This window comes from Pituophis catenifer, unplaced genomic scaffold (assembly GCF_029215685.1).
Source record: "Pituophis catenifer annectens isolate HBS135680 unplaced genomic scaffold, rPitCat1.0.hap2 SCAF_8, whole genome shotgun sequence".
NCBI lineage: Eukaryota > Metazoa > Chordata > Lepidosauria > Squamata > Colubridae > Pituophis > Pituophis catenifer.
Window position 1 is genome coordinate 18,776,243 of NW_027256888.1, and position 24,004 is coordinate 18,800,246.

General features: G+C 39.1%; 1 protein-coding gene across 1 annotated transcript in view; it reads right to left on the reverse strand.

Moving 5' to 3' along the window:
* Nucleotides 1-1,943: 1,943 nt before the first annotated feature.
* Nucleotides 1,944-24,004, reverse strand: part of RAPGEF2 (Rap guanine nucleotide exchange factor 2) — a 275,274-nt gene continuing 253,213 nt past the window's right edge. Inside the window, exon 31 of the mRNA XM_070949029.1 lies at nucleotides 1,944-2,017. The gene's annotated coding sequence lies outside the window, so the exon portion shown is untranslated. The remainder of the gene's footprint in view (nucleotides 2,018-24,004) is intronic.

Genomic DNA, 24,004 nt, shown 5'->3' on the forward strand with positions numbered 1-24,004 from the left:
TACCTGATTCCAAACTAAGGCTAAGGGATCGAAGAACAGCAGTGCAAATGAAGGTTATTAGGGAAGAGCAGTGGTCTTTTCTTTGTTAAGCAGTGATTTTAGATACAAGGAGTTGAATGAGTTCCTGTTCCTTCCAGACTAGTATAGATTACAAAATAGGAAATTAAAACAAGGAATAGTTCAGCAGGTATTGGAAAGGGCACCAACTACAGTACTTGCAGAAATCAGAAATAGAGAAGGTGATAGGTGATAGCAATATTAAGGATGATGGCATGACAGCAATCGAGTGAGAGATCATTAAAGGAATAAAAAGTATTGCAACACTAGTATTTTTTGAAAAAAGAGAAGCAAAATAGGAATTGCATTAACTGTTATTTTTACCTATTTTCTTTGTTAGAAAAAAAAAACAATTCTTGCTGTAGTACAGGTAGTTCTCGAGTTACAACAGTTCATTTAGTGATCATCCGAAGTTACAGAGGCACTGAAAAAAGTGAATTGTGACTATGTTTCTGTCACGCTTGACTTGCTATGCAACCTGGTCGCAACCAGACAACAATAACAGAAGGGGGGAGGGAAGGCATTGGTATCTGAGGGTGGTTTGAGAGGGAAACTCTGGAATGCAAGTGTGCCATCTGGAAGCCTGAGTCAATTCCACTCCAAGATCATCAACTCTGAGAACGTCATCGTCGGAGACAGACAGATTGTTCTAAAAACAGTCCCAGTGCAACTGATTGATGGACAAAGAACAATGGAAGGTCCAGGGGAGAAAGGGGGAATTTGTCTTATGCTTTTTGCACACAAAATGTTAGAACTGGCTTTTCCACTTCTGTACCTACATGGCTTTTCAGTAAAGTATACGCTTGGAGAAGAATAATGTCTCAGAAGTTTCTTTTAGGTAAAGGTAAAGGTTCCCTTGCACATATGTGCTAGTCATTCCTGACTCTAGGGGGCGGTGCTCATCTCCATTTCAAAGCTGAAGAGCCAGCGCTGTCCGAAGACATCTCCGTGGTCATGTGGCCAGCATGACTAAACGCCAAAGGTCACAGAACCCTGTACCTTCCCACCAAAGGTGGTCTCTATTTTTCTACTTGCATTTTTTATGTGCTTTCGAACTGCCAGGTTGGCAGAAGTTGGGACAAGTAACAGGAGCTCACCCCGTTACATGGCACTAAGGATTCAAACTGCTGACTGTTGACCTTTCAATTGACAAGCTCAGCATCTTAGCCACCGAGTCCCTTGGAGTTTCTTTTACTGGCTAGCATATTGGGACTGTTGACAGTTTCACACTTATGACTGTTGCAGCAGCCCGTTGGTCATGTGATCAAAATTTAAACACTTGGCAACTGATTCATATCTATAACAGTTGCAATGTCCCAGAATCATGTGATCACCTTTTGCAACCTTCTGACAAGCAAAGTCAGTGGGGAAGCAGATTCACTTAGCAACCGTGTTATTAATTTAACAACTGCAGTAATCCAATTTAACAACTCTGGCAAATAAGGTTGTAAAATGGAGTAACATTTTGGGCTCAATTGTGAGTGTAAGTTGAGGACTACCTGTATTCATAATCAAGACTATACTTTGGATTCAGAGTGTCAGTAGACAGATATGATACTGTTTATTTTTAATTTGAACATCTTTTCAAAGGTAATTTATGTGCGTGGTACGAATGACAAAAAACACAGCAAATTGTATAAATGAGATTCATGAAGGTTAAAACCCTGAAACATTCTCAAACCCTGGAGAACTGTGCTTTCAGAGAAATTGAGAAAAGTTCTTTCTTTTATTTCTCATACCCTTCCAAACTTTCTTATGCATTTGCCCAATGAATATTCATAGTTTCTTTTTCATTTTCTCACCTTTGCGATGTGGTAATGAAATGGCTCCAAGCTGCAAGTGATGAAAATTAACGACTCATGTTTGATTAGCAGGCTCCAAAGGGGGAAAAGAGAGACAAAGGAGTGCGAAACCAACATACTTCAAAGATTTTTAAAATCCAGTAAATATAAAGTGATGTCTGAATAAAGAAGAAAGAGAATTAGATGATATCTTAAGATTCTGAAAAGAGACCAAAGTTTTCAGAGTTAAATATTATTGACATACGGAATGGATTGCATAGTGAAAATTCTTCTTGGTGTCACCCTTGATGAGTGAGATCGGAGGCCATCTTTCCACAGCTAAACACCATTTTGTTAACTCCAAAAAAAGTTGTTTCTTCAGAAAATTGATGTAACCACCATCCTCAATATATTACTCAGTTGTGAAAATGCTAATATTTAAGACATGACAAAGTCATCAAACACCAGTATATTTCTTTTCTTAGCTAGATCAATTGCCTATTATTTATCTCTCTTATTTGCTAAATCTTTACGGATGAACATTCACCACTAAGAGAAGGAAGGAAGGAAGGAAGGAAGGAAGGAAGGAAGGAAGGAAGGAAGGAAGGAAGGAAGGAAGGAAGGAAGGAAGGAAGCTTTTTCTAAATGTTCTTCTTAGTTTTCAGTTAATTGTCTATAAAAGTCCCTAAAATTCTAATGAGCACAAAATTAAACTTTGACACACTTGATAATTTGTGACGAATTATAAAAATAAAATCCTAAGAATTGTAATTTTAAATAACCAGTGAAATCAAATAATTTTAACCATAGCAAAACCTACTGGCAGCAATTCATTTACGTTTTAAATGCTAGACATTGAGTGGGAGCTCTGCATGCAAACTGAATGGAACCTTAGCAGCAAGATCTGCTGAGCTCCAAGTCTATTCTCTACAAGTGAGCCTTATTGCTTCTTCAGAATGGCAAACAGTAACAGTTTATAAAGACATGGACTGAATAGGGCCATAGTTTTATCCAACAGAAAAATTAAATGCAGTTAATAAAACATTCAAAGGCAAGTTATTATCAACATAACCCATGTAACATCACATCTTTATGATAGAAGTTCATGGCAATTTGAAAACTGTAGCTAGTCCAGAATGCAGGACCATCAGCAATAATGTGATTGCCATGGTATTCAATCAGAATAGATCAGAATAGAGCTGGAAGGGACCTTGGAGGTCTTCTACTCCAACCCCCTGCTAAAGTAGGAGACCATATAACTTTTCAGACAGGTTGCTATACAGTCTTTTCTTAAAAACCTCCAGTGATGAAGCACTCACAACTTCTGAAGACAAGCTGTTCCATTGGTTAATTGTCCTCACTGTTAGGAAGTTTCTCCTTAATTTCAGGTTGCTTCTCTCCATGATTAGTTTCCATCCATTATTTCTTGTCTTGCCTTCTGGTGCTTTGAGAAATGTTGGGGGAAAAAAAAAAACCCTCTTCTTTGTGGCAGTCCCTCAAATACTGGAATACTATCATGTCACCCCAGTCCTTCTTTTCTCTAGACTGGCCATACCCAATTCCTGCAATCGTTCTTCATATATTTTTGTCTCCAGGCCTTTAATCATTTTAGTTGCTCTTCTTTGCACTTTTTCCAAAATCGCAACATCTTTTTTATAATGTGGTGACCAAAATTGGATACAGTTTTCCAGATGTGATTTTACTAAGGATTTTAAAAAAGGATACTGATTCTATGCCTCTGTTTATACAACCAAGGATTGTATTAGCTTTTTTGGCTGCTGCTGCTGGCTCATGTTTAAGTGAACCTTGGGGTCACTAGGACCCCAAGGTTCCTCTTACAGTTACTGTTTTTGAGCCAGAATTTGCCTAATCTGTATTTGTACCTTTGATTTTTCCTGCCTAGATGTAAAACCCTTCTATTGTCCACATTAACTTTCATGTTGTTGGATAGGGCCCATTGTTGAAGCCTGTCAAGATCTTTTTGGATCCTGAGCTTGTTACATGAGTTATGTAACACAACTGCTCTCAGGTGCACATTAAGGTGCTGATTATGATCTATAAAACCCTTCATAGCATTCAGTTTAGCTATTGAATGATAACTACTTCCTCTTCTTCTTCTTCTTCTTCTTCTTCTTCTTCTTCTTCTTCTTCTCTCCTTTTCCTCCTCCTTCCTCCTCCTCCTCCTCCTCCTCCTCCTCCTCCTCCCCCCCTCCTCCTCCTCCTCCTCCTCCTCCTCCTCCTCCTCCTCCTCCTCTTCTTCTTCTTCTTCTTCTTCTTCTTCTTCTTCTTCTTCTTCTTCTTCTTCTTCTTCTTCTTCTTCTTTTCTTCTTCTCCTTTTCCTCCTCCTCCTCCTCCTCCTCCTCCTCCTCCTCCTCCTCCTCCTCCTCCTCTTCTTCTTCTTCTTCTTCTTCTTCTTCTTCTTCTTCTTCTTCTTCTTCTTCTTCTTCTTCTTTTCTTCTTCTCCTTTTCCTCCTCCCTCCTCCTCCTCCTCCCATCATTTATTTATTTTGCTTATTCTTTCTTATTTATTTTTGTTCTGCATAATTCTGCTTACACCAAAATAGAGCAGCATGATGAGGATATGTTTATGGAACCATACATGTACATTCTTTCCGTGATTAGGAAAGAAACCGTGGAATAAAATTTATATAAACTCCATACAGATGCATTTATAGAAAATAAGTAGACCCTCCCTCAGTTGCAAGGCATATGCAACTCAGAATTTTGTATAATACCTCAACAAAACATCAGCACAACTATCCTAATAGAACAAGTTAAGGAAAGAAAGAATTCTTAACCTATATTTTAAAAATCACATTGGCAGCTGGCTCTAATTTCATAAATGAATGGCTGATAGACTACCTTGATTTATTTTCTATAATTTAGCAGTAGAATCAGATAATTAAGATCCTTAATCAGTGGAAAGAAAATAGAGTTTCAAATGGAAGAAAAGATTGTGTTGTTTTCCCTTATACTCAGCTTTCTATGCCCTCAAACACAGAATAATTAATACAAAAATGATTATTTCAATTGTGTTTTATAACAGCCTCCTCTGTTGCCCTTCTCTTTCCCAGTCAGCATGAAGCTAAAAAGCAAATCATTAATTTTCATCTCCCATATTTTTAATTAATTCAGAATGTGAAAGGTTAATTTTGAAGTAAGTTGTTATACAAAGGAGATAGCAGGCACCCTGATGAGTGGTAGATTGGATGTGATCTCCTCTGCTCCGACTGAACTGGTGCTGTTCAGTTCTGGATAAAGGGGCTCATTATCTCCAAATAATCATCCAGATGCCATCTCAATGAGGTCACACTAACTGCAGTGGTGTCTAAGCCAAATTGTTCATAATTAACAAGGTGGCAAAGCCTACATTCTACAAATTGTCTCCTGAAATAGGATTCTTTCCAAACTTCGATCAAAACAAACCAACAATTTGTTTCCCCTATTTTCACTCAGATCATGAAGATATTTGGAATAGAGAACAATTTTTGAAAAAAATAGCATGCCTGCACACCAAGAATGTAACTTCAAAGTGTGTGGGGGTGTTTTAAGATGTTTATATAAGTAAAAGTGCTGTGTAAATGGAAATTTAAAAAACAGTGGGAAGATAAATGCATAGTGGTAATGTGGGACTCAATTAGAATAAAGATTTAACATAAGCATATATCTATATTTAGGCAAAGCACATATATACAGGACAATGCAGCAGCTGTTCTCAAACACTTAAACAGGATTCTTTTAATGTATAAATAATGCAACCTGAATCTCAGGAAATTTTATAGTGAGATGTTCTAAATCAAAGTTTCTCAGCCCCCGGGTCACGGACCGGTACCAGGACGCACGAGCGGCAGGTGAGAGTGCAAAGCTTCATTTGCACATGTGCAGGAGCTATGTTGCGCATGTAAAATCATCCCCTCTCCCCACTGCACTGCTGCAGCTGCTGCCAGTTCATGGAGCCAGAAAGCTTGGGGACTGGTATTCTAAATGTTCCTGTGCTTCCCCAGGATGTAATACACTTTAGTTACTCAACTATAAACAACAGGAAAACAGCAAATGACACCCCCCACAACTCTCTCTCTCTCTCTCTCTGTTTGTGTGTGTGTGTGTCTGTATTGTGGGGAGAAAAAATCCAGTCTGGTTCCAATCTGGGAGAATGATACTGGAAATAAAATGCAGGCCACATGGAAAGACAGACTCTATTTATTTGGATAGAGTCAGAAACTTCAGTGACAGAAGCATGTTTCTGGGATGGCTTATCAAATGGCTGAGTGAATGGATGGATCTTTATAGCTTTCTGGGGTTTTGTGTTTGAGATGCTCCAGGGAGTTGTGCAATGTAGTGAGTCTTGTGCCTTTTGCTACTCTAATGGTGGTAGGTTAATCTTATTATGTCCTAAAGGTCATGTCCTGTCCTTAGAATTTGGGTGGAGGAATGTAAATTTTAATCCCATCAGCTCCAACCTTTTGTGCGTTTGGTTTATGAATAGATTGGCCAAGTCTTTCTTAATAGGTACAAAATATCCATCCCTAAAGACTTGTGGCTTCTGCTTGAGGCTATTAAGAAAGACTTTTTGTCTTTAAGAACATGTTTCTCCATTTCTCCTTTGGGAAATATTCTATACTGCCTCTCTTAATCTTAATATTAAGATTAAAGAATATTAAGATTAAAGAATAAAGAATATTTTAATCTGGGGAGGGACGCTTCCTACAGTATGCAAATGCAAATCATATCTCTTCAATAAGAAATAAGGAGGGATGCCCAGAGCCATCAACCCATTCCAAGCAATTGGAATTCTTTATTGTCCTCTATTAATTGGTGCGTTCTTTTATAAAATTCCAGCTTGCCCTATGTATAAATTCAATTAATTAAAGAAGCAGAATGCTGAGAACTTCCCAGAATAGAAATGCAATGAAACACAATTCTTCCTTGTGATTCCACATTTGTGTATTTCTTTTGCCACATTTATGTCTAAAGTTAAGCAATACATTATGGATATTGACAAAACTATTCCAGAGATTTTAGCTGTTTTGGTGGAAAAGAAAGGGAGTGCAGGAGAATTGTATGGCCTGAGGCTGAAGCAGGTCTTGAAGAATTATAGCAGAAATAGTAGCAGTCTTCAAGCCTAAGTCCCTTGAGATATGAAAGAGCCTCTTCTAGTGGCGTTAAAGACTAATTTTCCTTAGCTGCTATGTATTTTAATTTTTGTGTATTTTTAAATTTTCTTTTCAGTATTGTTAGCCACACCAAATTATAGTTATTAACAACTAGATTGCTGAATGTTTAACAATAGCCATGACTTGACAAATCATCTGGTTTCTCCCTTACACTTTTAATTTAATTCTATATAAGTGTTATTTGGGGGAGGGTTAATATTCTTTTTTTAAATATGGGTGGTGCGGTGGCTCAGCAGTTAAGATGCTGGCTTGTCAGCTAGAAAGCCAGCAGTGCCAGTTTGAGACCGCAGCACCACATGACAGGGTGAGCTCCTATCCTTGCTCCAACTCCTGCCAAACTCGCAGTTTGAAAGCATGCAAATGTGTCTAGATAAATAGGTACCACTTTGAGGGTAACAGTGCTCTGTAATATCATGTTGGCCACATGGCCACGGAAATGTCTTCAGACATCATTGGCTCAATGGCCTTGAAACGAAGATGAGCACTGACCTGACCCCTATAGTTGGCAAGGACTAGTGGAGTAAAATCCGTAGAGACTCGTTATCTTATCTTTTAAATATTTATTATGGACTGTAACTAAGTTACTCATTATGTTCCTGGTATTCTTAATAAGTCTATATTAGATAAAATATATTTATGCATTTATGCTAAAGGAAAATAATGAAGATAAATAGGTCTAGCTGCTATCCTTATATTTGATTCATAATTTAAAAGCAGTCCTACATATTGGAATTCCATATTTTGGAGAGATACAGGTTTGTCATAGCAGAATGTGTGTAGGTTTATGTAATTCTTAGATTATGTCAATCTTCTGCTTACTGCATGAATTTAAATTAAAGCATCCCCAACAATTAGCTCTCTAGATTACACTGGAACAATCTAGCAACGGGGACTCCAACACTTCTGTGAATAATTTATTCCACAATCAAATTCCTCTTGCTGATAGGAAGTTTATGGTGCCCTGAACTGGGCATAGAATCCAAGTGGACTCCTTACCATAGCAGAATTGTACCTAATTGTTTAATTATTTAAAAGCAGTTGGATTCAATTTAATAAGTTGATTTAAGGACAGCTACAACTATTGCTAGCTCACGTTGAAGAAATAAACACTGATTTAATTAACAGGAGGAAACCATTGCACTCAGGTGCTTGGAACTTGTTCAACAAGGAATTTCCTGAAATTTATTTTCAGTTTTACTAATTCAAAAATGTATTCTGCCATATTTCTGGGCAATTCACAATCATAAAAACACATGGATCCAACAGAATAAAGAAGGACCACAAAGCCTAAAATATAATTTAATAAAAGGTCACCTTCCTGAAACTTAATTCTATTAAGTTTCTTATTATACTATTCTATTATACTATTATATATAATTATATAATAATAGAGAACCCTTGGGTGGATAAGGGGTAAATGGGTCTTTTTTTAGGGGTTGAAGGAGAGCAAGGAATGAACTTATTAAATTTAATTGGGGAACAATCTCATTTGACATTTTTCAGGAAGGTTTTGGAGATTGGCCTTATTGTATTTAATCAATCAGCAACTGATAAGAGATGGCATTAAGAAACATGGATATTTGATTTGGAACCAATTAGGGTTAATTTTTTTGTATGATCTGGGATTGAAGCCATGGTAAATTTTCTACAAGTTGATTACAATAACAGCTTGTTAACAGTGTTTTGGAATTTCAATTTTTTCTTTGTTATATTGTTGTTAATAATTTTACTACTTCTCTATAATATTTGTATAATATTGTTTTTCCTATTAACTATTTTGTTATTAATATAGTTTATAGACGACAGGATTAAGGTTGTATTTTAACTTTCTTTAAATAAACTAAATATTTGCCAGGGGAAAAAACACCCTAGGATTAAATTTCTATAACATCTCTAGGATAGCATAACAAGAGTCACCGAATGCATCAATTTTGGCATTTGAGCTCAGAGATAAAGCTCCTAAATTGAAGGATCTGGCAGGTCCTCTCCTTACCACCTTTTGTGAGTGGTTCTTTTTATGTCAAGGAATCCCAATTTTATAATGGAAATGTAAACAAGAAGAGATTTTTTTTATCATGCTTGATGAACATATAAAAAAGCTTTAAAAATAGATTCAAATACATATATTAATTCAGAAGATATTAAAGATTAACATATAATTAAAACAAGAGATATTTCAGAGACCAATGTACAAATAGTTGGGGAAAAACTCATGGAAATTTGTATTTTTAAAAAATTTATAATAATAGCAATGAGACTTTTGTAAGCACACTGATGAAAGGATTTGAAAATGAAATTTGGGTTGTAAACTCAGAGTAAAAGTTTCATGTGAATTTATGCTTAGATTTGCTGTGAAGGAAAATTGGAAGCCATATCTTGTATTTTTTCTCTCTTTTTTCTCTGCACTTTTAGCATTGTTCTTCCTCTTTCTACATGAATTAATATAGAGCAAGTATGCTTCATTAGATTTTTTTTTAAGAAATGTAACTAATAATATATACTTCCAATTATTTGATATGTAATGAAAGCAGCAACATCTGTTGAAAAAAATGTGTTTTTAAAAATAGATTTACTTTCTTAAACTATACTGCTCAAAAAAATAAAGGGAACACAAGCAGAAGACATCCGAGATCTGAATGAATGAAATAGCCTTATTAAATACTTTGTTCTTTACATACAGTAGTTTATACACTGCTCAAACAACTAAAGGGAACACAAAACTACTGTATGTAACGAACAAAGTATTTAATAAGGCTCCGAAGCGACTGCATGATAAAGTCGCTCGGATTCGGGATGGCTTGGACTCCGATTGGATGAGTCCAGGGGAGGAGACAGGGGCAGGTCTTGAGAATATTATCTGGGGAGGAGTTTGATCCTGTGGCACCCGAGGATGTGGACAGGGTTCTGGGTAGGATTAGTGCCGCCACATGTTTATTGGACCCGTGTCCCTCCTGGTTGGTACTGGCCTCCCGGGAGGTTACATGAGGCTGGCTCCAGGGGATTATAACTGCTTCTCTGAGTGAGGGTGCCTTTCCTGCCTCCCGAAAGAGGCGGTGGTGAGGCCCCTCCTCAAGAAGCCTTCCCTGGACCCGGCTGAATTAGCTAACTACCGTCTGGTCTCCAACCTTCGTTTTGTGGTGAAGGTTGTTGAGAGTGTGGTGGCACGACAACTGCCCGGGCACCTGGATGAAGCTATCTATCTAGACCCGTGCCAGTCGGGCTTCAGGCAGGGGCACAGCACAGAAACGGCATTGGTCGCGTTGGTGGATGATCTCTGGAGGACTCGGGACAGGGGTTGCTCCTCTATCCTAGTCCTATTAGATCTCTCAGCGGCTTTTGATACCATCGACCATGGTATCATGCTGCGGTGGTTGAGAGGGTTAGGAATAGGGGGCACCGTTCTGCGGTGGTTCTCCTCCTTCCTCTCCGACCGCTCGCAGTTCGTGTTGGCAGAGGGGCAGAGGTCGACCTCGAGGCGTCTCGCATGGGGAGTGCCACAAGGGTCGGTCCTCTCGCCCCTTCTGTTCAACATTTATGTGAAGCCGCTGGGTGAGATCATCCGTGGTTTTGGGGTGAAGTGTCATCTGTATGCTGACGACATTCAGCTGTACATCTCCACCCCAGACCACCCCAACGATGCCCTTGATGTGATGTCTCGCTGCCTGGAGGCCGTGCGGGTCTGGATGGGGAGGAACAGGCTCAGACTCAACCCATCCAAGACCGAGTGGCTGTGGCTGCCGGCGTCCCGATATAGTCAGCAGGTGCCATCGCTGACTATTGGGGGTGAATCTTTGCCCCCCACAGAGAGGGCTCGCAATCTGGGTGTCCTCCTGGACGCACGGCTGTCTTTAGAAGAGTATATGACAGCCGTGGCCCGGGGGGCCTTTTATCAGGTTCGCCTGATCCGCCAGTTGCAGCCCTTTCTGGACTGGGACGCCTTGCGCACGGTCACTCATGCCCTTGTCACCTCCCGGCTGGACTATTGTAATGCTCTCTACATGGGGCTCCCCTTGAAGAGCACTCGGAGGCTCCAACTGGTCCAGAATGCGGCCGCGCGGGTGGTTATGGGCGCAACTCGTTTTGCCCGCGTGACACCCCTCCTGCGCGAGCTGCACTGGCTTCCAGTGGTCTTCCGGGTGCGATTCAAGGTGTTGGTTACCACCTTTAAAGCGCTCCATGGCATAGGACCCAGGTACCTTTGAGACCGTCTTCTGCCACCAATAGCCTCCCACCAACCAGTCCGCTCCCACAGAAAGGGTCTCCTCAGGGTGCCATCAGCCAAGTTATGTCAGCTGGCGACACCCAGGGGGAGGGCCTTCTCTGTGGGAGCCCCAGCCCTGTGGAATGAACTGCCCCCGGAAATACGTAAGATCTCCAACCTCCGGGTGTTTCGCTGCGCATTGAAGACCCTGTTGTTCCGCCAGGCCGGGCTAGCAACATAATAATTTTAAATTGGGGTATTTTAAATTTTTGGGATTTTAAATCGGCCAAATCTATTTAATTATTTTAATTTTTAATCATTGTTGTGTCTTGTGTTTTTAAATTGGCTGTACACCACCCTGAGTCCTTCGGGAGAAGGGCGGTATAGAAATAAAATTATTATTATTATTATTATTATTATTATTATTATTATTATTATTATTATTATTATTATTTCATTCATTCAGATCTCGGATGTCTTCTGCTTGTGTTCCCTTTATTTGTTTGAGCAGTGTATTTCTAAATCTAAAACAATCTTCCCTGGAATAATGTTAACAGATTTAAAAATGAGAATATCACATTACAGTCAGACACAGGCTTTCCATGTTTTAATGTTATTAAGTATGGCCTGATGTCTCTGTGATATTCTGGTATGATGTCATATCACAGATAAAAAAAGAAAATAGACTGATTCAGAAAGGATTGTTCAATCTAAAAAGCTTAGAGGGGAGAGAGTAAGAAAGGGGAGTCAGAGAGACAACAAGATAGGCAGTTAGATATAGATTGGTAGAAATATAGATATCCTCCCATTATGAAATGTTTGTGTTGCCCCTCTTGTGAGTGGAGTGAACAGATGGCTCATCAGACCAAATAACTATCTATGCTAGTTCCAACCAGCCTAGAGCCATTCAACATAAAGAGGCCAGTTGGCAAGAGATGGCTTTTTATCATTAAGAGTAAAAACATCAACAACCTGCCCATCCTTTCCTGATCTTCACTTTGCAGCCTGAGAGATTTGTTCATCCTTCTATTTATGCTAATAGGTTGCCAAGATTGCGATACACACGTTGGTTGATGCCAGGTAAGGGATCTATTTATAAACAGAGTTTGGGAATATTTTTTTATTGCTTACAGCAGTAGCAATTGCTGATTTCTTAAAATGGGATAGACTGCACTCTATTGGCCAATAAAACACCTTGCAGTTTTTTTTTAATAATCTAATATATATATGTATGTATGTATGTATGTATGTATGTATGTATGTATGTATGTATGTATATATATATATATATTAAATCAAGGTAAGCTTTTTTTAAAAAAATCATACCAAGCTTTTCCATACATATTTGAATACATATTCTCCCTTTTCCTAGTCTTGAAACCACTGAGTTTAATCTCAGCTCACTGAAAATCAGGGGAGATCAGAAATAGCAGGGAATTTATTCCAAGTTTTCATGTGCTTCCAAAGCAATAGGTTTTATATCTTTAATGTACAGAAATTTAAATGATCTGATCAGCAAATGGGGATCATGAGGCTGGATTATATTATGAACAAAGACAGAATAACAGAATAACAGAGTTGGAAGGGACATTGGAGGTCTTCTAGTCCAGGGGTCACCAACCTTTTGGACCTCAGGGACCACTACATTCATAATTTTAAATCCTGTGGACCACTAATATGATCTGCCTAATGACTGGCTGGGTGGGTGTGGCTAGGTGATCATGTGACTGGATGGGTGTGGCCAACTTGATGTCACTCATGTCGAGGGGCACCTCAACCGCCTCTACTTGCCCCTCCCCTCCCAGCCACTCCTTGCCTTCCCACTTGGGCTCCTTAGGGCCCCAACAGGAAGCAGTTGTTGGAGCTAAGCAGTCACAATGAGAAAGAGTTGGCAAAACAGCTCAGTTCAAACTGGACTTGACCAAGAAGGAGGCTCAGCAGAAGCATCTCACTGAGGACTACGAGCATATGCTTTCCAAGCAGAGGGAAGACCTGTGGGGGTGCAAGGCCAGATATTGGCACCTGGAGGCTCAGTGGGCTGAGATGGTCAGCCAGATCCAGGTCATGATGCAGTCCCACTGGAACGAGGCCCTCTGGCTCTTTGCCACCAGCGGCACTTCCATCCAGCCTTTGCCCAAAGCCCCGCACTAGGAGGCTGAAGCAGACTCCAAGTTGGAATTTCTGCCCCCCTCCAACCCACACAAAAAGACCCTGAAGGGGGAAACTCTCTGCAGCAACACAAATGTTAATTCCACCTATCCGGCCCAGGGGCCGTAGTTTGAGGACCCCTGATTTAGTGCAATATAAAAAATGCAAATAATTTTTCTGTGGACCACCAAAATTTTCGCACGGACCACCAGTGGTCCACCGACCACCAGTTGGTGACCACTGTTCTAGTCCACCCCTCTGCACAAGAAGGAGGAGCTGTACCATTCCAGACATCCAGAAGGCCTTCAACATTGCTCCAATTCCAGACAAAATGAGAGAAGCAAAGCTGTGGTCATACAGACATGTGATCAGAGCTTATGTGGAATCCATTGTAAGCCAGGCACTTGCCCAGAGGGCCAGCAGCCCCAAACAAGCCTGAAAAAGCAATGAATGGACTTCCTATGTGAAGACATGTGAGCTATAGTTGTGATGTCCCACCAGTGCTGCAGACCAGATGAAGTGGCAGGTGAGTTGCAGACTCTGCAATGTGATGGGAAGGAATAATGCAAGGAACAAGAAGAATGTTCAGCAATTTAAAAAATCTGAAGGCTTTAAATTCACATATATTCCTGCCCGTTAAAAATCTGGTGATTCAATAAAAGCATAAAATTGATTTGGGAAATCACCTGAAACCCAAATGGGATTTTAAAATTATATTTAAAAATAATGTAGCACACTGAGTAGATTCAGGACCAGATGCCACTGAGCCTTTATCATTTACATTCTCCATGAGTCTCCTGACTGGCACCAATATAACTTCAGCCTAATTGCTCTTCAATACTATTACACATTCTCTTCCATTAATCTTTTCTTGCCAGGGGATCTGTCTTTTCATATGCGATTCACTTGCCCCACTTCTCAACTTTGATCAATAGCTCAAGGAGGCACAATTCATTTCTTCTACAAATACAGGTGCAACACATCCAGCGCCTCTAGATGCAAATTTATGTAAACCTAAACTGAACAGAAGAAGGGCCAAGATCTGATCTGAGGTAGACTCTTTCAGGAATTTTAAGGGTTAAAATTAAGGGTATCTTAAATTTCTTGCAAGTTTTAAAATACCCATTTTGCCCCGTAAATAAAACTAAAATTAAAAACATGTCCAAAGATGTTGACCCCATCTATTGTAGGGAAGGGCTCAGTAAGATATAGAAGAGCTTGTGGTGGTCTCATGTAGTTTCTGAGCCACATTTTTATATGATAGCACAGAAGAAGAAAAAATCTTAAATTGATATATTTACCACCAGCGTATATTTACCACCAGCGTAACTTTCAAAAGAGGAACAATAAATCAGACTCTGTTCCAGCCTGAAGCTCTTCCAATAAAACAAAATTTTAATAATGCATAATTTGTATGTGCGTGCACATACACACACAGAGAGAGGATAATATGATGTAAATGACTTGGTAGGTAGAGGGCATCAATGAAGGCCATGCAGGAGATATGGTGTTAATGCCACTGGGCAGAATAAAAAAGCAACAGTAATATCCACAGGCAGTAGGGTTGATTGTTTACTTGAGTTTGTTTATTTATTATTTATTTATTAGTCCAATTTATATGCCGACCTTCTCTGTAGACTCAGGGCGGCTTACAATGCATTATAGCAATAGCCTGCATACTTTTATGTATATACCTGCTTATTAGGGCTTTCGCCCCGCCTCCCAAGCGGTGTTGTTCTATACAAAGCTGGCTTATTGCCCCCACAATCCGGGTCCTCAATTTACCTACCTCGAAAGGATGGAAGGCTGAGTCATCCTTGAGCCTGGTGAGATTTGAACTCGCACTAATTGCAGGCAGCTGGCAGCTAAGTGCTAGCACTTAACAGCACTTAGTCCGCTGCACCACCGAAGCTCTTAGCCGAGCCTAGTTCTAGCCATGTTACTTCCTGTCCCAGATCTCTGCTTGAGACAGGCTTGAAATGTGTGCTATTATGTCGCTGACCATTTTCTCATGCAGCGATGGATTAAATACCTAAAGACTAGGCATGACTGCTAATGCAATGTTCAAGCTGATGCCTGCATTGAATGGTGCATACCCTAAATGTCTGCTGCTTCTAGCTGTAACCCTCCTCCAATGGCTGCTGGATTAAAGCAGTAACAACAGATGGTCCATATAATATATGATCAGAGAATGATAACATTTCCTGGTAGTTCTCCCATCTAGTACTTTGAAATAAATGAATTGCTGTCTCTTTACTCTGGCATCATAGCCTCTATAATCTCTCCTCCCACCCCAGAGAATCAAGCCAGAATTATATTCGACACTGACTTTCTAAAGCAAAGCACAGAATTCATGGATGGAGAATCAAAATTTACGACATGAAACTATCGCCTGCAGCAACTCTTCACTTAAGAAATGTTGCCATCTAGCCTTAGTGCAATGTAATCTGCAGCTTGCTTTGCAACACTTTTTAAAAATGTTTCTCTAACATTTAATAACAGTAACAAAGCATCTGTGCTTCTCTGTTGAAGGATTAAAACAAGGGAAATGTCCACCTTCAAAAAGGAAAAACAAATAATTCTACTAATAGACAAGTGTAACTTTTTTCCAAAGGTTCTCATTTGATTTTCATCACCCTTAATGTCCATATATGCCACCATATAAATGGAATGCTATTATCTTTCTCTAAATAAATGAAGGGCACTGTCCAGTGGTGAAATCCACTCCGGTTTGCCACTGGTTTGCTGCCTGCACATGCGCAGTCCATGCCAAATGCACACTGCATGCGCATGTGCAGTGTACACCAAATGCATGCTGCGCACATGCGCATGCACAGTACGTGCCAAACACATGGGGCGTGCAGAAAAAGGAGGCTTGGGAAAGTAAGTAGAACAGCGAGGGGGGGAAACAGCTGTGCCGCGCGATTTAAATTCACTAGAAAACAGGATTTCCTCCTTTCTAGTTATTTTAAATCGCGCGGCACAGCTGATTGTTGGAAATACCAGTTTGGACCAATTGGTAGCTTTTTTTAATTACCTTTTATCACAACCAGTTCGCCCGAACCGGTGCTACCAGTGCGAACTGGTAGGATTTCACCACTGGCACTGTCTTATGCAAAGTAATGCAACTGGCCCTATTATATTCCAACTTTAGGGAGGGGACTGCAAAAGATCACAAGATACGTTGGGGTAGAAGGATGCTCCATAAGGTGGGTACCATGGTAGAGAAGGCATCTCTCCTGGGACCCACCAAATATAAATCTCTAGCTGATGGGACCCACAACATGCTGATGGTATTCAGCTGTATGTCTTGGCCCATGGTGAGTTAAGTGATGCCTCCCTCTCACAGTGCCTAGAGGCTGTTAGGGGCTGTTGGGGAGCAATGGGTTGAAACTAAACCCTTGCAAAACTGAGTGGCTCTGGGTTAGGGGTACGTTGGCTCAGGGAGAATTGCCACCTTTGGTCTTGGATGGGGTGGCACTGCCCCAAACAGACCCTGTGCATACGCTAGGGGTTTTCCTGGACTCATGACTCCTGCTCAAAGAGCAGCTGGCAGTCGTGGCCAGGAGGGCATTTGTGCAACTGTGGGTTGTGCGCCTTTCCTGGATCAACAATGCCTACTCACAATGCCTACTCAAGCCTTCCTCCACATCACATCTTGCCCTCCTCTACATCCTGTCTTGACTATTGCAACACACTCTACATGGGGTTGCCCTTGAAGAGCATCTGGAAGCTCCAGTTGGTGCAAAATGCAGCAGCCCACAGACCCTGGTGTGCACATGTATCACCTCTGGTGTGGGAACTGCATTGCTTGCCAATTTGCTTCCAGGTGCAAATCAAGGTGCTGGTTGTCACCTTTAAAGCCCTTCATGGCTTGGGACCACGTTATCTGAGGGACCATCTCTTGCCTGTCACATCTACCCAACCCATCAGAGTGGGGAGACAGGGAATGTTGTGGGTCCCATCCCTGAGGGAGATACACCTGGTGGGACCCAGAAGGGCCTTCTCCATGGTGGCTCCCTCTTTCTGGAACATCATTCCCCCAGAGATTAGAATGGCCTCCACTCTAATACTCTTCTGGAAGGCACTGAAGACCTGGTTCTGCCAGTGAGCCTGGGGAACCCAGAGTGGGATGGAACCCATTAAATGGCTCATGTGATCTGCTGTCACCGGGGCGGGGGGTGGGAGGTGATTTTTATTATATTGTACTATATTAATTTATTTGATAAATAAATTTGATAAATTAATTTATTTGATTCTTTTTGTTAGCTTTTATTGTTTAAAATGTGGTTTTATATTCTGTAAGCTGCCTTGAGTCGCCATGGGTGAATAGGTGGCAATATAAATTCAAAAGTAAGTAAGTAAGTAAGTAAGTAAGTAAGTAAGTAAGTAAGTAAGTAAGTAAGTAAATAATACCCCATGCATGGAGGATTTTAAAAGTGAAAACCAGCATCTTGATTTGTAACATGTGCTATTCTAGGAGCAAACAAAATTGATCAAGTGCAACCCCATCCAACACCAGAGTTGCCATAGTCCGAGAATCATTGGGTCCCCAAATCCAAAGCCACTCAGTCTTTTTTTTTATTGAAAAAGTTTTTCAAATACAAATTTTTCCCCCTTTCCCCCCCTCCCTAACCCCCCTCCCCCTCCCCTCCCCCTGTGGCTTCTTCAAAGTAAAACCCAAATTCATAACAGATTATATAATACTTTACCATCCCCTTACTCCATCCCCCATATGCTGACCCTTTCTTTCTAATAATATTATTATATCCCCCTTATACTATACATTTCAAAATAACTATAACATTATATAATAACTCCTAATTTAGCATAGTAATATTATTATATCCCCCAATTTAACAATTTCTACTCATAATCTACTCTTTTTCTCCTCCCCCATACATATATCTCTTAAATCAAATCTTTTTTGTATATTAATATGACATTTCAAAGCAACCTTCAACTATAAAACTATATAATAAATCCTAATTTAACATTTATTCAACTCATAGTCTGCCCATTTCCTCCACCCCCATAGATATATCTCTTAACTCAAATCTTTTACATATATTCATATCTAAACATAATATCCCTTTTCTTCAACTAAACAATCAATAAGCTAACCTATCTCCACCCACTTTCCTACAGGACTACCATACATAATAGTTCTTAATATCTTTATTCTTCTGCCCACACCACTAAGAAGTATTCCCTTATATAAATAAAATCCTCAAATGACTTTAAGCTTGTAATCCAGATAATATCTTCTGTAGTGTCTTTCAGCTGGATTGTTAACTCCATCACCCTTATTAGGGTAACATCACATCCTAATTCCAACAGTATGTTCGGTATCTTCAATTACCATCTGCCCCCATCAACAATAGATGTCTTGATATATAAAAAACAACCACCCGAGTGACTTTATATTTGTATTCCATATAGTGTCTATAGTAGTGTCTTTCATCTAAATTATTAATTCCAACCACCGTAATAGGGTAACAACCAGATCTTCTGCGTGCCCCAATCCCATAACTCTCTTGCCTTGTAGCTCAGCATAAACGTAATACATTTATCAAAGAATCCAAAATAGATAATTCCAATCCATTCAGTTTAAGGCCCTTTTCACATCCCAAAAGTACAGCACTGCAGAGGTCTGTCACTCTCCTCAGGATAATATAAATCAATACTTTGCCTCAGCTATCTTTTCATATATTCAATCATCTCTTAAATAACTGGCATTACACTGTTGTTTAGTTTAAAAGTTTTTGTTTTTGTAAGACCTGCTTCTTCTTTTCTTGACTTTTTGTGGGTTAGATCTCCATCCTGATTTCCTTTCTATAAATTGTGTATCAACTATTTGGTTTTCATGCTGATCTATAACTTGATCTTGTTGGTTTTGCTTTTGTGTCTTAAATCTCCGTTCTGGTTTCTTTTCTATGAGTTGTATGTCAACTGATTGATTTCTATGCTGGTCTGTAACTTGATAAATCATCACATTAGAATCCAAAGCCGCCTCTCTTGTATTTATAAATAGCCCAGCTGTAACCTCTGAAGGAGAATCCAGAAGCGGCTCATCTACAAAGTCCTCTGTAACTTGTTGTTTTTCCATTACTTCCATCTCCTTCTGCTTATCCTGAATTTCTATCTTTTGTTGATTTTGTTTTTCTTTATTCCACTCATGTATTATACATGAAGATGTTGAACCCATTTTAAGAACCTTATAATAAAATTCTTCCGCTTTTTCAACAGTATTTAGTTGGTATCTTTCTCCTTGATATCTCAATATTATGCCAACTGGGACATCCCACCTGAATGAGATGTTTTGTTTCTTTAGCTCAGTCACCAAAAATCTGAATTTCTTTCTATCTTTTAATATCTTGGGCGGCAACTCTTTATATATCCAGATCTTTCTTCCATACAATTGTAGAGTGGAATTAAAAGATTTTTGCACAATATCATTTCTTATTTCTTTATCTGTAAAATAAATCACCACATCTCTAGGCAATTGCCTTTGCTTTGCAATCCAAGAATTTACTCTATAGGCCTTGTCGATCTTACAAGATACCTCCTCTGGATGAACCTTTAAAATCCCGGCCAGAACTTCAGCAGATATTTTTCTTAAATCATCTCTATTATTTTCCTGTAACCCTCTCATTCTAACCGCAAATTCTGTGAGCCTGTATTGCATCATTGTAACTTCTTTTCTCAATCCCTTGTTTTATATTTTCTGCATTGTAAGTCTCGTGATCAGCTTCCTTTTTAAACTTTACTTCAAAGCTATTGTCTTGAATATTTATCAAATCATTTTCCATTCTTTGTATTTTATTGTTCAAATTATAAATCTTATCATCAGCTTCCTCCATTTTAAACTCTAATAACTTGATATTTGTATCCATCTTTATAACTATTTCTGAAAAAGCATTAGTCACTGTTACAATCTTTCGTTGTAAGTTATCATACTTTAATTGTATGAATTCTTTAATTTCCTGCCTAAATTTTTCAAAATTCTGGTTCACAATCTTGTCATGTCTTGCCATTTCCTTCAAAACAATTTTTTTTAAATTAAAACCATTCTTCTGAGTCTGTAAACTCGAAACTTGTTCACATAATTGTAAATGGAGGAAACCCCCCCCCCCTGCTTGTTTGTCTGGCTTTGTTAATTTTAACGCCATCCTGCCACACAGACAAACTCTTTTTAAAGAAAGAGGACTTCTCTCCAAACAAGATCAATATCAAATCTCCAAGAAAAAAAGAAACTTAGAATAGAAATTTTTCTTTTCTCTATTCTAGCCAGCACTGTTTGTTCCACTACTTTGTAACTTGTTACGGAAGGACTTTCACTTTCAGCTACTTCTCAAGCCTCAGCCGTTGCCATTTTAAGCCTTTTTTCCCCCCTTCACTTAGAAACGCTTATAAAATCGTTAAAAATACTTGCAATTTAGGGTCCCAAGTCCAGATCTCATCCTCTTTAATTAAACAATCTGTTGTTTTTCATTGAAAGGTTTGATCTCGTCGCCTGGCTCTGCAAAAGGCAGAGGTCTCCCGAAGCCCGGAGCAGCGGCAAAGGAAATAGGGACCCTCATCCTGCTTCGTTCCCAAGAGTAAAAGAAAAACTCTGGGGATTTCGCAGAGGGCTCTACCTGCCCTCGCCTGCTCTATCTCACATTTCCTTATGGAAATGGAGTTTTTCAAGCCGCCTTTCAGGTGTAAAGGCGGCTCTTTACGGGTGGCGGGGCTGGCGGTCCCAAGGGACCGTCTGACAGCGATGGAAGTCAAACCGGAAGCCCTCAAAGCCACTCAGTCTTGACAGGATTCAGCTGAAGCCTGTTGTTCTCAATCCAGACCCCCACAGCCAGTGGTGAAATGCAAAAATTTTTGCTACCAGTTCTGTGGGCGTAGCTTGGGGAGGGTCATGTGACTAGGCAGGCATGGCCAACTTTTTCTTTTTAACTTTTTAAAGCATTTTTTACTACCTATTCGCCCAAATCGGTAGTTAAAAAATGCTTTAAAAAGTTAAAAAAAAGGTTCTGATAATCACAGCTGTGCCACACAATCGTCGGAGCCTTTTGTTTACTTTTTTAAAACATTTTTTTACTACCGGTTCGGAAGAATAGGTAGTAAAAAAAGTTTTAAAAAAGTAAAAAAAAAAGATTCTGACGATCGTTTGGCATAGCTGTGATCGTCAGAACCCCTTTTTTTAACTTTTTAAAGCATTTTTCTACTATTGGTTCACCCAGACCAGTAGTTTTTATCACTACCAGTTTGTCCAAACCAGAGCAAACCAGTAGCATTTCACCCCTGCCCACAGCCTCCAGATATTGGGGATAAGACATTCAGAGCATCACTTAATATGCCAGGGATGGAGATATATAACTGGGTATTATCAGCATGCAGATGATACCTCACCCAGTGGCAATGGATGGGGTTCCCCAGCAGTCTCATATATATGTTAAAAAGGATAGGAATAAGGCACTGAGCCCAGTAGCACTCCACATTGTAGGAGCACTCCACATAGTAGGAACAGAGGACAGGAACTCTCCTCCCCAATCATCACTATCTGGAGTCAGCCTGAAGGAAGGAAGTGAATCAGCACAACACTGTATTGCCCATCCCCAATTCTCTGAGCTGATCCAGAAAGATACCATGGTCAATGGTATCAAAAACATCAAGTGGTCAAGTAGGACAAGGATAAAAGTACTACTCCTATCCTGCTCACACCAGAAGTCATTAGAAATCATGATCAATGCCATTTTCATCCCATACCCGAGTCTGAAACCTGATTGAAAAGGTTCAAAATAATATGCTGTTTCCAATGTCCTCTGAAACTGTTACACAGTCACCTTCTCTCTACCACCTACCCCAAGAAAGGGAGGGGAGATATTGTATGAAAATTGTCCAATACAGTGGGATCCAGTGATGGACTTCTTGTGAAGGGGTGACCTGAGGCCTCTTTAAGAGGTAAAGAAATAATCCCCTCACTCAATGAAGAATTAACCATCTATTATACCATCTATTATGCTAGTATGTTACTCTGTGCAGCTCATAGCAGTAAAAGAAATTACAGTAACTTCAATGAAAAATATGGCAAGCATGATGAAGTGAGGAGACCAAGGCCTGGATGAAGAGCAGATATATATCTTTTCATATATATCTCCTACATTTATATCCATGTATCTATAAATTTGTATCTTCTCTATAAGTATATCTATGTCAAACAGGTGGGGAAAATTATGAAATGAGCCTCAGTAGTTAACAATCCCAGACACTTCTTAGGATGGTCATGCAAGGAAATGAAAGAGAATTTGAACCAAATTTATTATACAGCCTGCTTTTTACCACTCCCAAAAGGAACACTAGGTGAGTACTAAAAGAGATGTTGAGTCAGCATTACCTCCTTCAAGTCCAAGAACTGCTGAGCTGGTCTGAGATTGCAGGAGAAAAGGACAGGTTTTTTAAAATCTACTTTCACATAAATGAAGGTAGTTATTCTAAATAAGAGCCATTAGCCAAAACTACTGGAAAAACAGTGCGCAATGCTAAATTAAGTGAATTCATGGCTGACTTGGTAGAAATCATTTTATCGTTACAAGTTTTAGTCTTCATTTTTTTCTTCTTTTATGTTATAATTGTTACAATTATCAATAGAAATATGAATAATTATAAGATGCATTATAATTATAATAATGCACCCTATAATTTATATTTAATTATAATTCAATATAAATTAAATATAAATTAAATATTATATAATTATAATTAAACATAATTATATATTATTATTTATAATGATTAATAGCTATAATGTATGCAAAGGTTTTTTACTTTACAATAACTTTCTGGTATCTTTCTGCTTTTGGTATTTCTTATTTTTATTATATTTCTCCTGTAAAAATTAACAATAAATCCTGCTGTGGGTAGAATTCATTTTACAAAAGCAGAGGGGAAACTCCAAACCAGTCACAAATGCTACATCCTATTTCTACTATGAAGATTTGTAAAAATGTAAAATGTAAAAACATACAATCCAGATAATATAGCAATAATATACTAAGAATCATCACTACATATGGATATAAAAGTTACTTAACTGAAAAGAAATCAACCAAAGCCATATGCCAGGAATGTATGATATATAGCCTCAGGGCTACAAGCAGCCTTAAAATGTCTCAAATTGTTCCTTTTTCTAAGTTGGAATGTTTAATTTCAAAGGAGTACAAACCATAAAATTTAACTTAAAATAAATCCAATCTAGTTTATGTGCTGGTCACACCAATTTCTTTTTAATATTGGCCCCTGGTAACTCACAAAAAAACCCAAATATGCTCCTCTTCTATAGAAAGCTATTCATCCAGGGTTTAATAAATGGGTTATTTGGTGCAACTCCCTAGCTCACACTGTATGTTGCTTTCAAATGCCATCTAAGAAGAAAAGCACAACATGGAATAGTAATATCTGTGGCCCTTGGACAAAACGAATAGCTCAATCATCAAAATCAGAGTTAAGCTGAAATAAGTACATTGGATACTTTTAAAAAACCAACATCTGGGGTATAATATCACTAGTTTGCAGTGCAACTTATTTAAGTAACACTGAGCTGGAGAAATAATTTTAATTTAAAGTAATGGCAGTTGTACAGAATAGGA